The sequence below is a fragment of the Nothoprocta perdicaria genome, unplaced genomic scaffold (assembly GCF_003342845.1).
Source record: "Nothoprocta perdicaria isolate Ctin4 unplaced genomic scaffold, notPer1 scaffold_10, whole genome shotgun sequence".
In the NCBI taxonomy this organism is placed as follows: Eukaryota; Metazoa; Chordata; class Aves; order Tinamiformes; family Tinamidae; genus Nothoprocta; species Nothoprocta perdicaria.
In genome coordinates this window covers 6744729-6760842 of record NW_020454094.1, presented here as the reverse complement: position 1 = coordinate 6760842, position 16114 = coordinate 6744729, and the positions used below count along the sequence as shown (strand labels likewise).

At 41.8% G+C, this 16114-nt stretch overlaps 1 protein-coding gene across 10 annotated transcripts in view; it reads right to left on the bottom strand.

The window, feature by feature from the left end:
• Nucleotides 1-4177: 4177 nt before the first annotated feature.
• Nucleotides 4178-16114, bottom strand: part of CELF4 (CUGBP Elav-like family member 4) — a 674752-nt gene continuing 662815 nt past the window's right edge. For 9 of the 10 annotated variants that reach the window (XM_026039573.1, XM_026039620.1, XM_026039594.1 and 6 more), the window contains exon 13: nucleotides 4186-5533. The gene's annotated coding sequence lies outside the window, so the exon portion shown is untranslated. Of the gene's footprint in view, nucleotides 5534-16114 lie in introns of all 10 variants that reach the window. The other variant, XM_026039579.1, reaches the window with a different exon arrangement.

The following is a 16114-nucleotide window of genomic DNA, read 5'->3' as shown; positions in this document are numbered from 1 at the left end:
TTTGATCAGCTGCGAGTGCTTAGCATGCTGAGAGGCAAGTTATGGAGCTGAAATCAGAATTAAGGGTGTTTTCCAGGGCGAGTAGGAAGGCAGTGCCATTCCAAAAAGCACTCACAGATGTACAGGTGGCTAACCTGAGATAGCGGCCTTCTAATATTTCACTGTCTCTGTTGTGTTAGGACATGCCAGTTATTCTCAAAATGTATTTGTTTAGAAGCCTACACAGACAACAGTATCAGAGGCTTCCTTCTCTTAACCATGCTGTGCACCAGTTTGTTCAAGGTGCTTGGAGTGCATTTGCCTATCTCGGTGAAGCATGGAATGACACCTTTCCCCATTTGAGAAAACGTCGTGATGGGTGAAGGGCCACAAGCACAAATACTTGGCAAGCTCCTAGACCAATGGAGCAGTYATGCCATGGTCTATTAGGGACAAGGGCAAAAGCACTTTTGGAAAGAAAGCCAGAGTATTCAAGGGGAAAAAGTCATCACCTTGTTTCAGGAGGATGTTTACAAAAGCCTGTTGAAAACTTTTGCCATTCATACCAAATCTGGGTGTTTGGGTAACTGAGTTCTGCTGTCGGCATGATTGTGGCCAAATGGCACGGTGTTAATTACATGAATGCACAACGGGCAGAGTCTAGAYTCATTTAAAGCCCAGATCTTCTTAATAAATGGGTTGTCTTACTGGCAGCTGCCTGGAGCAGAGATGCAGTGAGGAGGTGAATTGTCTCGTCTTGTGTGTGCAGAGGAAGAGTGGCTCTGTGGCAGTGTCAAGAAATGCTACTGTGGAAACCTGACCCCACCAAGGGCTTTTACTCTTGTCTTAGAGACACAGAAGTGTGATTAGTGGTTGAAGTGTCTTCATGGGACTCTCGAAAGTGTGACAATGAACCATGCCTTGTACTTGTGCTGAAGGTTGCCCCCAACTATGTGGTGGGGATGGGATTGCAGCCTGTTGTAATCACCCTGGTGCCAAAGAGCACCTTGGCAAAAGATGGATGTTTGACCTTTAATAAACCTTTAGTTTCATATAATGTGATATAGCAGCTACAAATGAGAGAGAGGAGTCAGCATGAAATAGCCAGTGGCTTTTGAACCTCTGTAATAGTATGTTCCCTGGACTGCTCTATCCTGGAAAATAGGGGCAGGCAGTTACAGTCCTTCAGGTTGGCTTGGCCTCTGTCTTCATTTTTGTTGCTTCAGGCCGCGGCTTTTCTTTTGCGTCTTTCCAGCCTCACAGATATAGGGTATATACTATATTTAGGCAGATATAGATTAGTCTGTTGCTAAACACACCACAAAGCTATTTTGCATTGCGGCACCTATAGTGTTAAGGGACGAACTTCCTCAGGAAAAAGCCTGGGGCCTCCAGGTGACACACAGAGTCAGTATGTTTGAAAGTGTAAATCAAGTGTAAGTCCCTGCCTATATTTGTGCTTCGGCCCATCCCACTTTGGMATGTCTCCACCATAACCAGAGGTGAATGCAGCAAGTAAACACCACTTAGCTCAGGTACCAGCACCAAAACAACCACAGCAGTGCTTTATTCCCGTCCACACCAGTGTAAATCAACCTCCAGCAGGACTGTGCTGCGGGGCCTGACCCTTTCTTCGAGAGTGGGCTTGGAAGTCTATTTTGCCCCACACAATCTAAGGCATGGAGGGTGTACTGGGAGAAGATTGTGGCCCATGTATGGTCCTTCCATGCTTCACCCAAGGTCTCTGCTGCTCGTGGYAGCTGGATTCCCCACTTCAGTACCCCAGCTGTGTCCCTGGGGAGTCAAGTGTGCACGGACTGGATCCACGTGAACAGCTTTAGTAACTGCTGACCTCCCCTCAGGAGGTGGCTGCTCTCCAGCATTGGAGATTTGAGCCCCTGTGTATTGAGCATATATAAGACAAAACTTTGAAATCTTGTCTCATAGTTGTCCAACAGCCCCCAGTCTTGCCTCAGTGGTTGGAGATGYAGCCAGCTGGAATGCTAGCGATGCAGCTGCCTACCCACACTGTGGCCATGTCCTCACAGCGAAACTGGGAMGTAAGTCCCAGTCCCAATGGCACTGCAGAAAGCAGCTCCTGCCTTGAGCTGAGAGAAGGAAGGGCCCCGGKGTGCTTGAGGGAAGGAAATGGGCGAGTTCTTTGAGTGCTCCCTTTGGTGTGCCACAGCTGACTGTGGGAGATCAAGCCTTCCCTGCTTGTTGTGTTTTGGTTTTGTTTGTTTGTTTTCCTATTGGAAGGGATTTGGATGATCTTCAATAGTCCYTCTTAATTCTCCAACTGGTCCATGTTGGGCGATGAGTGGTTGCTCCAAGGGGTAAGCCCTAGAGTGAAGGATATGTCTCTATTTGTCCCCTGTGTCTCAGCAGCTCGATGCAGGCAGCTGCATGAGTTTTGCAGCTTTTTTTTTGCAGCTTCCGGAAACCTAGTCCTCATTTTTCTAGCTCTAATATTTGGAGCTACTTCTTACATCTTTAGTCTGCTCAGCCTTCTACAAACTATCTTCTGTGGTGAAGGCAGAGAGGAGGTTGATGTATGTGCTCTTCTGTGTTTGCTTTTACCTTCAGATAAAAAGAAAATTCTGACCATATTCTCTCCTTGTGTTCTTCACCTGATTTACATTTCATTTATTTCTATAGCCCTGAACAGACATTAGTAACTCGTAATAGGAATAATAGGAGTTTCTACTAATAGAACTCCTTCCACTGTAGAGTTCACACTGTGGACAAGCACCATTAGTCCCATTTAGAGATGGATTTAGTTGGTGCAGCTTGTCCAAATGCAGAGGCTCGAGTGAGAATCAGGAAGAAAACACAAAGTCTCCTGATTTCAGCCCCACGCTCAGCTCGGCTGATCTTGTACTGCCATTTTGGGGAAAAAAAAAATCATTCAAAAGACTAGATGTGCTGGATGCTCAGGAAGAAATCGAACCTCATCTCTGGAGACTGCTGAATTTCACAAAGTTGTCCCAAAGCAGCAAAAGGAGCAATGTCCTGAGCTTTGGCCTCTATACTTATCAGCATGAAAAAACCATGAGCGTGAAATCAAACAACAGGCTTCAAATGGGAGCTACAGTGACTCTAATTTGTATGTACCGTTATTTGATCTTCTAACCTACCAGGTTTAAGGTAAACCACAGTGGAATATCAAGCAGACATTAAATGAAACAGTGTCATTAATTCAATCCAATGAGATATGTTTTATATAACAAAGGGATTTGTTCTGATACTCAAACAATGTATATTAATGAAAGAGTCGAAATGGATTCATTTTGTTCTCAAAGCAAACACATTAAGGAAAGTCATCAAGAAGTAAAGACCATGGCATTTTTTTTTTTAAACTGTGCTTTATTTAGGGCTAAGCTGGAAAGCGTCATTCAATAATTACAGAAGATTACAAGGAGTTTTAGGGAATTGAGAGTGAAAGAGCAGTTGTATGGAACTGCAGCTGCGTTACACATCTGTATGTCCTAGCTGTGGGCTCAGTCTGGCTGTCCTTACTCGGGCAAAACACCCACTACAACCCAGTGGGAGTCCTGCCAGAGTAAGGACTGTAAGATCAGGCCCAATAGGGAATTAAACAAAACAAAACAAAAGGAAATAAAACAACAACAAAAGAAAAAAAAAAGAAGGAAGTTCAAGATCAAGATAAAAATACCAAGAAAAAAACAGAAGCATTAAAACAGAGTAAAAGTAAATAATCAGAAACAATTATCACACCGCTCAGTCAATGCAAACAAGTGTGAGAATGCTGTAAATCAAGTTTTAAGACTGTGAAAATAAATTATAATAAATATGATATACTTTAAAATATATGTGTTCTTAAATAATTCATTGTTTTTTTCTGAGTCAGATTTTTTAAAGCAATGTCTTATTTTTTAACTGCTCTAAAGTCATTTACCAAAGATAAATATCGTGCTTTCATTAAATAGTTTTCCTTGTTTTTTTCTCTATCATTACAATTAAAAGTCCTACAAAATATGCAAATTTATTTACAGAAAAACAGAGCCAGCATCTTTTTTTTTTAAACATCCCCCTGTTTTTCAAAATTCCTTGTAAACAGTTTCAGAAATTCTTCAAAGAGATTGTTTTTTATGTTATTTTTTGTTTTTATTTTTTTATGTTATTTTTTTTTTCTTTTTTAAGATTAAGGTTCTAGGCTAACCCCTTGCCCTGAAGGTTTCTAGAGCAAATATGGAAGCTACTGAAGCATAGGATGGTGGGAATTTTGCGGACAGCAGATCATGAAGACATGAAGCGTTTAGCTGTGTTTTGTTGTTCAAGTTAGAACTAACGTCTGATAAAAAGACAGCTGTTTTGTTTCCCATTTGCATTGTCTACAGAATCGAGTTTTGTTTTGTTTATTTTTTTTAATAGCTGGAATGCTTGCAGTTAAAAAAGCTGCCAAAATAGCCATTTCTCTCCTTTTTCTCCTCGATAAATAACAGCATCCAACAGCAATTGGCAGAGAGTAGGAATTTATGCTCAATCTAAACTCTACAAAAATTACAGTTCTACAACATCTTTGTTTTTAGCATTAACGCTAACTTCTATGTAGTATTATTTTTTTTTGCTTTTTTCTTTTTTTTTATGTTGTCTAATTTTTTCTATTATATAGGTATTTTAAACTTTCTTTTTTTAAATTCTGTACAACTATTAGGATTTTAAATGGGGAGAGTTAGAAGCATTTACAAACCCTTTTTGTTTCCACTTTAATATCAACCATCTTTCCTTTCTCTTCTCTATGCCTTTTTATGTATTTATTTATGTATTTATTTATTTACTTCTTTTTTTTTTGCTTTTCATAGATATCCATCTTACCTGCCTTTAACAGCGCAATCCTTACGTATTATACAGAAAACCATATGAAAGCTTCATAGACTCTAATTAATGTATAACCAAAGAACCTCCCAAAGTATCAAAGAACTATTATCTTGCCGTTTTAAAAGCATTTAAGCATTTTTTTTTTAATTTTTACATATTTCATATAATCGCTCTCAAAAACTGTTTTAGGAACAGCTCAGAGAAAAGGAAAGAACTTCCATATTTTACATACAGCTACAAGTCTGCGGTAAAAAGTTTTGTCCTTTGGTCCCTATATAGCTAAGGAATGACAGATAAAGATGCTCAGTGACTGTTACCATGGGTCACGCATGGTAACCGCATCCTTGGTGGCAAACAGGCACTCCTTTGTCAGCATCCAGGTTTGCATCTCCTGTTTGAAGAAAAGCCGCTGTGGTGATATCAGTGTCTCTTCAGAAATCCTGGTTGATCTGGTTCCTGCTCTGGATTTTACTTATGTGTTTGTTTGTTTGTTTCAAGCGCATGTTCCTTCGAAGTCAGCAGATGTGATACTTTTCTTGAAGAAATGTTACAGTCTAAACAATCAAAGAGAGAATAAGTCTGAAGTCTTCAGCTTGATTGATATTTGCTGATATGTCAAAGGTGTAATCCAACAGTTCCCGTTTTTTTTAAATATATATATACTTTTTTTTTTTTTTTAAATTTTCTAAATGTGGCCCATTCAGCTGCTGCCCTAAAAAATGAAGAAGATCATTGCAAATTAAATCAAAAAGGGGAGGGGGAAGTAGGGAAGGAGGGGTAACTTGGGGGTGGGGAAGACCTAAAAAATGAAACATAATTAAAAACAAGCCTGTTCTTTTGCGCCCAATCCTGCTCCTGTTGAAAGTAAATGGGTGCTGTCTCCTCCCCTTCAATTGGGACAGGATGGGGCTGCTGGTTGGGTGTTTTGGGGTTTTTTTTTTTCAAGGTATTGGCTCTGATTCTGCTCCCACTCATGTCAACAGAAAGACTCCCCTTGACTTCAGTGAGAACTGGATCAAACCCAAAGTGAGCAAGGTAGTCACGATCATGATAGAGAAAAAATGCAGTTGTTCCCAATAATTGGAACAATAAAAATCAAATTAGTAGTGATGTATGTCTATATAGCTGCATATCACTATGTATGGATGGATAGCTACATTTTAARTTATTTTTGAGTGCAACTTTACAATGCCAGATCACAGTCTTGCTTGGTGGGTTTTTGTCATGTGAAAGGCATTGAGAAAGAATTATTCTACATTTTAATGGGGCRCCATCTATGACAGTGTATGAGCTTTCTGTGGAGACAGAGCTGCCAATAACATCTACTCCTTTGTGAATGTCAGGAAATCAAGCTTTGAACAGGCAATTTATAGGAGGTTAAATAAAATAAAAAAGGCTGTCAGAATAAACTTTTTTTTTTGCAAAAAAAAGAAGTAAAGCTAACATTTCTTAAATAAAAAAGTTATTTAAAAAAATGTAATCATGATCCGACTAGGCTTGACATTTAAGTAGGATGCTTAATCATTAAGGATTAGCTCTTATCTCTTTCTAGCAAGCAGGTTCTTCTTATRCACTCGGTGATTTATTACATCAAGAAACTTAGAAACTGCAAAAGGTCCACTCTGGTGGAAAAGTGTCATGCGGAATATCAATCCATGCTGGCAGGTTTTCACACTGTTGGTTCAACAAACAGCAAACCGTACACAGCAGTCTAAACAATTACAACACCAAAAATAATAATAGAATAAAAWAATAAAAAAACACTCGTCAAGGACCCTTTTTCAGTTGTAAACAAAAAGATGCATTTTGCTTTTTGATCTGGATAGGATTTTTTTTTCCCACTCAAAACAATCCCTCCCTCCCCTTGAACAATTAATTTTGGCTGGAATAGCTGTAATACAGAACCTTAGAATTAGGAATTCTTGAAAAGGCATAAAATGAGGCTTTTCTTGGGGTTGCTTTTTTGGATTGCTATAATATAGTTTTCAAGCTACTGTTACTATCATTACTATTTTTGTTTTTGTTTTTTAATTTTTGGAGAGTGATTTGAAATATCCTAAGGGCAAAAAAACGGTGTCAATTGAAAAAGGCCCCCAATTCTCCAGAAAAAAAATAAAATCACAAGATTTTCAGTGCAAAAAAATTAACCACACATTTTTTTCTCTCTCTTTTTTTCCAAATTATCTGTACAGTTATAACAATCCCATTTTTTTTTGTCTAAGGAATTAGGAATCCATCTTTTTTTTTTTCCTTCTATGTGACATCTAAAGAAGCATAAAACGCTGACGAGAAATCAAACGACAAATAAAGAAACCACTGCAAGCACCAAAAACGAAACGAAAATGAGCACAGCAAAAAATTGTGGCAGCACAAAGTCAAAAAAGGCACATGTGATCATGACTGGCCAATCATCAACTGATACAACATCCAAGAAAAATGCTTCAATCACGGCACCTGCACGAAACTTGACGGCATGTCATGCAACCAATTCTTAGCTTGTTACATGACGCCATCATGTCACACTTTCAACTTCGAGTTGATTGGAACTTACGGCCTGGGGGACTGTATTCTCCACTTTCATGTCATTACGTGAACTTTTTTCCTAGCTCAGCGCGAGACTGTGGTGGATTTGACTGGCTCTTGGTTGGTTTTGTTGGAATTTGATTGAATGACAAAAGAAGAAAAGATTTTTTTTATATATATATATATATATTTATATATAGTGTGGAAAAAGGGAAAGGTGGGGAAAGAAGATATATATAAAAATAATAAAAAAGTTACAAACACAGCATCAGTCAAAAAGCTCTAATGAATATATTCGCCATTAAACTATAGGAAATGAAACGAGGAGGAAAGCAAAACAACCAAACCAAACAGAAAGAAAGAAGGGAAGGAGGAAAAGAAAGAAAGAAAATAAAAAAGAAAAAAAAGGATGGAGAAGGCCTAGCCAGAGACACACACGTAAAACACACACTTAAATGTAGACACACGGTCAACAGTGAACAGTAACGGAACATTATGCAGCGGCTGTTGAAGAGGGCATGCACTGAATGAATGAGAGCAGACACAGATCGGTTTGCAAAGTCTGGAAAATAAATACATTTGCTGCCAACCAGGATGCTTTCGTTAGCACCAGCCTCTCCCTCATCCCCCCCAGCCTCCTTGGCTTTGCCGGCCAAGGTCCTCCAGGAGCCTTTCCATTGCCTTGGAGGGACTCTGGAGCAGTGACTGCTCTAATCTGATGACATCCCAAAAAGTTAGAAGGCATGGGGAGTAACAGACCAAGAGCTGCTCTGCTTTGRCTATTGAAAATTAAATAAATAAAAAAAGAGCAACTACTGCTGGTTGCTGTGTGTCCATTCAGTGGTTCATGGCAGGCTCCATAATGCAGCAATGCTGGTATGGCACGGGAAGCAGCCTTGTAGGAGGACTTGGATGATACTGTGGTCCCTAAATCAGCCCCAGTAAAAGAAAATACCTTTGGCATTTGGATCTGAATTGAATTATAAAAAATGGAAGTGAGGAGAGAAGAGAGGAGAAGAGAGAAGAGAGGAGAGCGGAGAAGAGAAAAGAAGAAAGAGGAAAGAGGGAAGATAAGGGAAGAGAAAGAAAAGGAAAGAGGACTGCCAGGGTCAAGTCTCCAAAACATGCTATTCCTTTCCTATCAAGGAGAATGTCCCTTTACCAGCCCCAGGAGTTTTGCCTCAATAAACACCAAAAATGGCTACACACGGTGATACGCTTGTCTTAGTGAGTGGTTATGCACCCTGCTCATCAGGTATTGGCTTTCTATCCCTTGGCAGGGCTCATATCTCTCCTGTCTGCCTAGCTCTGAAAAGTCACTGCACACAACTGAAATTTCACCTTGCATTTAGGTGTCACAAGAATGTAGCTGGCAGTTCTCATCCTCAAGTCATGCATGCTGGCTAGAGAAAATTCTTTCTTTGGATTTTTTTTTGACTATTTCTGTTTTTTTCCACTCTGAAATATGCATTCTGGCTAGGGACGTTATGCTTAACTGATGAGAGATGATGCTGAACTAAGGCCCTGAACTCAGCGCTGGAATCAGCTCCAGACTTYGCCCACAGTTGGCTGCTATCATCTTGGTTAGACCTGGCTCCTCTTCAATGGCCTCAGCCCAAAGTCCTGCCCTTTGATTATTTTGAAATGTCACCCTGAACTTCCCAGAGTTTGAATGAAGGGAATAGACTGGTATCCCCAGAGCAGATGCACAATTTGGCTCTACAGTTATTTCTCAGGCCAAAAGGGTTAGTAAACTGACTTTATGAAGACAGCTTGAGGTAGAGCTGTTGCCACTTGTGTTCCTGGATACCCAAGGATGAGCAGTGTGAGCCATACAGACCCAGACTGTGTGTGAGGAAGATGAAAAGGCTTCTGGGATCCCTCTTATCCCACGAGGTCTTCTGTGTGTATTGGAGCCACAAAAAGAAGAGCGGGTTGACTGGCAGCAGCGTCACAGCAAGTCTTAGCTCTTTCCTTATCTCAAATGTATTGGCCAGGGCAGCAGGATGGATTAGACTTGGCTTGGAAAAGGGCTAAAACACTGCTTCCCTGAATAGCACAAGGAGAGGCTTTTGGGGAACAAATGAAATCCTGTTGCATCCCTAGAAAATGGCACCAACATACAGCTCCTGTTGGCCTGGAGTACAGGACAGCACCAGCCACGCGGGTAGGGGCCAGCTGTGGTGGTGTCTGTAGTGAGGTGGCAGTGACCTGCTGCTGAGAGCCAAGGACTGTGTCACTAGCTGCCTGACCGCACCTGGGTGGCTGGTCATGCCAGGTAGGTACCCCAAATGCTCAGCATGGTGCACACCTTGTGTATGTCCTGCTGAGTATGGGCACTGGCACAGCCTATGTACCCTAGCTCAGGGCAACTCCAAGGCTGAGGAGAGGCTCTTGAACATAAATTTCTCCGAGGAAATCATTTTCTTTTATGGTTGGAACAGGAGGGATCAAATTGATCAGCCAGTGACCACTGGTTCTGGAGTGGGTACTGCCATCCCTCTGCCTGTCCTCCACACAGACACTGTGGATGTGACAACATGGACACACACATGTACATATAGATGAAGGGTTAGAACTTGCTGAGGGTGAAAGAACCAAAACAAAAACAGAAAATGCACTTTAAAATGAAAGTCAGAAGTGGGTATCCTCTCTGCCTAACTTGGATCYGTAATTTAAGCACTGAATGAAGTTTTCCTTCAAAAGTAGGGGTCTATGTCACTTATCTAGATGTGTAGGAGATTTTTTTAAGGTGTCTAGAGGGATGTCCTACCCACCCAGCTGACGTACCTGACAGCTTAGGCAAGTTTTGTAATAAGCAGTAATATCTTTGGGTCAACTGACTGAATTAGATGAAACTAAGGCTTTCAAGTGCACAATCTCCTCTTAAGATCCCGAGCCTGGGCAGACAGACTTCCTTCTGGAGGGCCTAAAAAGGCAAATGCCTTTCTCTGTTAACTAATCAAAGAAGTTAGATGCCTGTCTGATGAGGACTGCTTCATCAGTGTCCTGAAATTCAGAGTCAAGTTAGGTATCTGTGCTAGATAGACTGGACACCAGCTGAACTCATCTGCTTAAGGAAAGCAATTTACTTTGTTGTGAATGTATAAACATGTATAAACACTGACTATTGTTGAGGTAAATTTGTGAATAAATGTCTTGARGTGATGAAGACAAATATATACAGCCTAGTTCAGAAGTGGTACCTCGACAATAAACAAGGAGCATACTTTCTTAGCTCTGGGCCTTGTGCACAAGGACAGATTATGTAATGCATCTTTGTTGCTGGTAACACTGACCAAGAACTTGCTCTGCTGAACAAACTAAAACCAAATACACTAAGTGAATGCCAGTCACCGGGCTTCTGCTTTGAAGCATTTATGTGGAGCCCGAGACTGTTCTCCTTGAACAGTGGAAGAAAGGTGGTCTGGTTTAGTGGAGAGAAACAGGGCTTGAAGGTCTCAAGTCACCTCATCCTCAAGCAGCCCGTCAGATTAAGCTAGGTGAACCATAGCCAAAAGGAGCCTATGTCTCTCTGCTGATTATGAAGATGACCTTGAGTGACTAGCTCTAGACAGCTAAGCTGAATGTCACTAACATGAGAGGAAATAAATCCTAATTGAAGCCTCAGCAACAGCACCCACAACCTTACTGATGTCCTTACAATGCTTTCCCGCTCTACTGTCAGCACTGCAGTCCTAATGCCACAAACACTGCTTTTTCTGGAAAGCTTTTAAAAGTGGTTTCTGACCAGACTTTAGGAATTGACTCTGCTGCGGCAGACATTTGTTGTCCAGGTCATGAGCTGGTGCAAGATCTACTTTCTCCTGAAGCCTTTGGCCTGGACTAGATATAAGTAAGTGYTTAGGAGTGTATTTACTCCAGACTCTACATGTCTGATGATTCTGCTCACCTAAGATCTAAATGGACCTTGAAGGTGTTTTTCTCTTTTACTCTCCAGTGACTAGAAAGGAAATTTAGTAAGTCAGTCTGAGTGAGCAACCCGTGGAAAGCTTCAAGACTGCTTTCTTTCACTGCTATGAATAAGAAACAGCACAGGTAGTTATATCAGAATAAGCAGATGATTAGAGACCGCAGGATGGTAAGAGGATTGAGGCATTTGTTCATTATCCGTGCACACCTTCCATCTCTGCTTTCTACATATGGTCCTGCTAAAGAGCATTAATGTCCCTSCCAATGGTTCTATTTTTTTCAGCTATTCACCTGTATTTCTTTTATTCCTCACAGACAAGAGTCATTGCTGAGACCTGACGGCCCTGAACCTGGGGCTCTGCAGATGACTAGGATGACCCACCAAGACTGCTGGAGCATAACACAAGCACAAATTTTGCAGAGGACAGAGGATACCAAAGGATACTCATTTACATCTCCCGTCTGGTGGGTAGTTGTGGGCTAAATACCTATCTGTGAACAGCATGAAGGATTCTGCCCTGCTCGCTCTCAGTGCCAATAAAAAATTGCCCCAGTGTCACTGGGAGAAAGATCACTGCGCTTGCTACCGAATATTTAAGTAACAAAAAGTGAAGCTATGGAGTGAAGCAGGACTTTTGTCCAACTCTACAATAAGCTGTTGAAACAGAGAGAGAGAGGGATAGTCCTTTGTCAAGGAGTTTTTGAACTAAGAAAGTTCTGATCTTTCAAAGTACACAGTTTATATGTACTGTGACATTCACCCCCTCCTTGAAGAAACTCAAAGGCCCTTGTGTCTTCCTCTACTAAAGTGACAGCCTCCTGTGTCAGTTTAAAGTTGCTGGCCTCTGATGCTGGCGTAATATTGCTCATATGACCACCTCACGTGCAGGTTTCCTTATCTTCATGCCATAACCACTACCCTGGGTTTGCATGCATGCACATGTGTTTGTAAGCCCATCCAAAATTGCAGTCAAGATCCTGTCCTTCCACCTCTTTGAGCCTGTGGTTGAGCACACACCTCTCAAAGGCAGTGGAGATATTTTTCCTCCAGGTGACAGATCTCTATAGCTATTGCCTCTGAGGCTGATCAATATTATTTAAATTCCAACCCGTGTTTTTCTCCCTTGCCTTTATTCTTGTTTCTATAGCAATTTCTCTCTCTGTTTTATGCCTCTGCACCAACTTTCTTCCAGTGCTGGAGGGTTCTGCCCTCCCCTGTCTCAGCCCTCGTTCCTCATTGCACCTAGACATCAACGGGCACAAAGATACCCCCATCTGGGCTCCCTCTCTGCCTGCTTGGAGGAGGTGCAGGAGGGACGTGGGGCTCTTCACAGCTGGTTCCATCCTTGCAATGATGCTGCTGAGGCTGTCGCAGGGAGTCCAAGATCAGGAGCCCAAATGTCTTAGAGTGGGAAGGGCAGTGAAGGGGACTTGGCACCCATGCTGGGATAAAATGACGCCTGATCATTTATACCAGAAATCAATGCATTTACCTGGGGGCTATTTTTAGGAAGCAAAAAAATGAATATTTTTGTCAGTTACTTCAGTTCTAACATCCAAAGGTTAAAAAGGAGACAGATATGATATACGACTCTTTATATACATGAATATGCACACATATGTATCACACATGTATATTTACAAGAGGTACTGTATGTAGATACGTATCAACAGAGACAATTAAAAATACACAGACAGAGAAGCTAACACGTTCTAACAGAGAGATGGGAGTCCAGCATTTTGAATGCTAATGTTTTCTGTTCTTTTTTTTAAGATGTTTGATGTCCCTGCTTCCCTTTTTCCATTTATAAATTAAAGGTGACGATAAAAATTAGCTCTTAAATTGTAATGTCCTTCTCCCAAATAATCCTATGACTTACTTGCTGTGCAGTGTTGTTACTACGATTGTTCTCATTTAACTATGTTACATTAAGAGCTGGTTGAAAAATTGTAATTATTTTCCAGGGGAAAATTGTCATTATTTTGGCTTTCTTTCCTGTGAATATTTTAGCTAAAAACCAAAACAAGACTGGGGTGGGGGAGATGGAGAGTGGAAGAGATTAATTTTTGTCTTCTTTTTTAATCAACCTGAAAACCAGTCCATTTTTAATAGAAATTTAGTGTTTTGAAGGCCAACATTTTTAATCAAGTCATTTTTGTTTTTTCTTTGCACTGTTGGCATTTCTCTTTTAATCTCCTACAACGAAAATTTGCTGCGGAAACATCCAGTTTGGTCAAAATGTCAYTTTTTTGGTCACCCCGTCCTCCCCCCAGCCAGTTTGATGAAAAAATGTCAAGCAGCAATAGCTGTGTCACCTCTGATTTATCTATTTTTCTAGAGCCATTAGTCTCAAGCAGCAGATGAGGAAGCAGGGCAAGAGAAGAGCCACTCCTCGAGAAGCCAGCGTGGATGGTCAGGAAATGTCACTGGTTCCCAGCTCAGCACTGTCCTTTCTCACCCTGGTGACCAGGAAGGTGGCCACAGCCTGACAGGGGTTAAAGAGAGGCAGGGATGCCCCGAGGATGATGAGTCCAGGGGTGTCCAGAGGAAGGACATTCCCAGATCTTGGCTGGGACAGCGTAGGGTGGTCAAGGCTGCAGGGCAGGTGGGTGCAGCTTCACTGACCACGAGTTTGACCATAAAGGTCAGTGCAAAAAACTCACCGTGGAGCAGGGCTGTAGTTGGACGTAAGTTGAATGTTAGGCTGAATGTTAGGAAATTAAGCTGTGTGGAAGCTGCCTTGCTGCACATAATGAAAGGTGCTTTATTACAAGGGGGCCTCAAGGAGTTTGCTATCTCCTGAGCATTGTAACAACAGTTTAATTAAAAAAAATGTGCATGGTTGAAAACCAAGTCTAATTGGGAAGCTATGAGTGAGTCTCTCTGCCCAGTCTTCACTGGATCTAATTCTTTTTTTTTTCCCTCCACAGATTGACAAGAGCTTATCAAAATGCTGATGAACTTGATGCTTCGCTCTCCCATTCCTGTTGCAGAAGGATAGATAGGGATGCTACATGGACTCCCCCCTTCCCTTTTTCCGCCAGACAATGGCACCTTGTCGGATGATCTCAAGACCCTTAATCAAGCCCAACTCTCTGATTGCAACACGAAGGGTTATACTGTGTATGACCTCGAGGTAGGTGGACTGATACACCCTCACTGGAGCTCAGGTGCCTGCCAAAAGACACGATAACCCACAGCCATCTGCCATGTGTCATTCCAGGAAGGGGAAATGTGGTCTGTCTATTCTGAGCCCCGACTACTATTTTCATAATGTCAGCTGTGGGCTGAGGACCAATATTACCTACAGAGAGTCTGAGCAGCAAAGGAAGGAGCTGGACTCGTAGAGTAAGAGGAGGTGGTGGACTGGGGGGAACTGATTAGGAACTCTCCTCAGGACTAGTGCAGAAGATAAGGACAGCCTGGGAAGACCAAGAGCAGAAGGAGTGGCTCGGGTTGGTGCTTGTGTGGGATTGCTGCCAGCCAAGGAGAATGCAGGTTTCCTCCCAGCTGAAATGTGTGGCAGGAGTCTCCAGCAAGTGCCAGGAGACTAGTCTTGCACTGGCAGGAGGCAGGACTCGTTTCAGGAGCAACAGCCAAGATCAGGGGGGCATTTCTGAGCCCAGTGTCTGGTGTAAGATTGCCTGAGTGCTGCAAATACTCATCTGRGCCCCAGCAGCTCCGGTTCTGGAAAAGAGGACTTGTGCCCTGCTTTAGCCTGCAGCATCTGCACTCATGGGTTCACTTTTCTGAGCTGCACAGCGGGACCCTTCCCCAGGGTGAGATATTGCGTTTCTTCTGCCAGGTCTGCTCAGCACCCTGCCTCGCCTCGCTATCCTTCTAAATCAGAATGCAGTCAGGAACACATACTCCCAGCTTGCAACACTCAATTATTGCTTCTGATATTTTATTTTTTTTTGCCTGCAGCTTCAAATTACCTTCAAGGTGCACAGTGCAATTAGCTAAAAATATTTCCTGCTTSGTTTTAATTGCACTAAAACTCTAATGCACCTCCAGCGAGGAGCAGTAAGGTGGAAATTGGTGCCCCAAATATTTCAAATTGATTAAAGCCCAGGATGACTCAATAAGCTTACATAGTTCTATTAATTATTAAACATTATTAATTTTTTGTTAAAAAAAACCTTCCTGAAGCCACATTCTATATGATATTTCTGATAGGAGATACTTTAACTAAGGGGAAAATAACTCTTTCTGAGTTTAAGAAAGATAGGACAAGAATTCCTCCATATAGCTGGAATAGTTTCCATMTGAGAAATTCACAGACTTTGGTAAATTTTGGTCTCAGAATATGTACGTGACTGATGTAAGTGACTTATGTATGTGACTCACTTCACTGCTATAGCTGAGGTWTTTATATGGTTCTAATTTAGAGCTGAATCACATTTTTGTTCCAAGCCTTTCTTGGTTGAAAATGCAGGTGATAAGTCAAATACTTTGCTTAAGAGATGATCAACACTTTTTGTCTGGGAATGAGGGAAAAAAAMCCCAAACAGAACAATTTTCTTTGAAAGCACTGAGAAGCGATGTTCTCAATGTACTCAGAATGGTTTGCTCATAGTTTTACTTCAATGTTCTCTGAAAATGGTATTAAAAATAAACCTCAGCTTTCACTGGCCTCCCTTGAAGTGTGTGATCAGTCTCTGACCTTCAGGTCTCTGGGTGCTGATGATGCCCAGTGTCCTGGGCCTGCAGGACGCTGGCTGAGCACAATGTTGCCTCCTGGTCTCCAGGGCTTAAGTCAAGGCTGGACTCCTTCAGACCCACTACTGAGTTTTGGGGAGGATCACTCCATGCATCCTAGAGTTGTTTTATGCA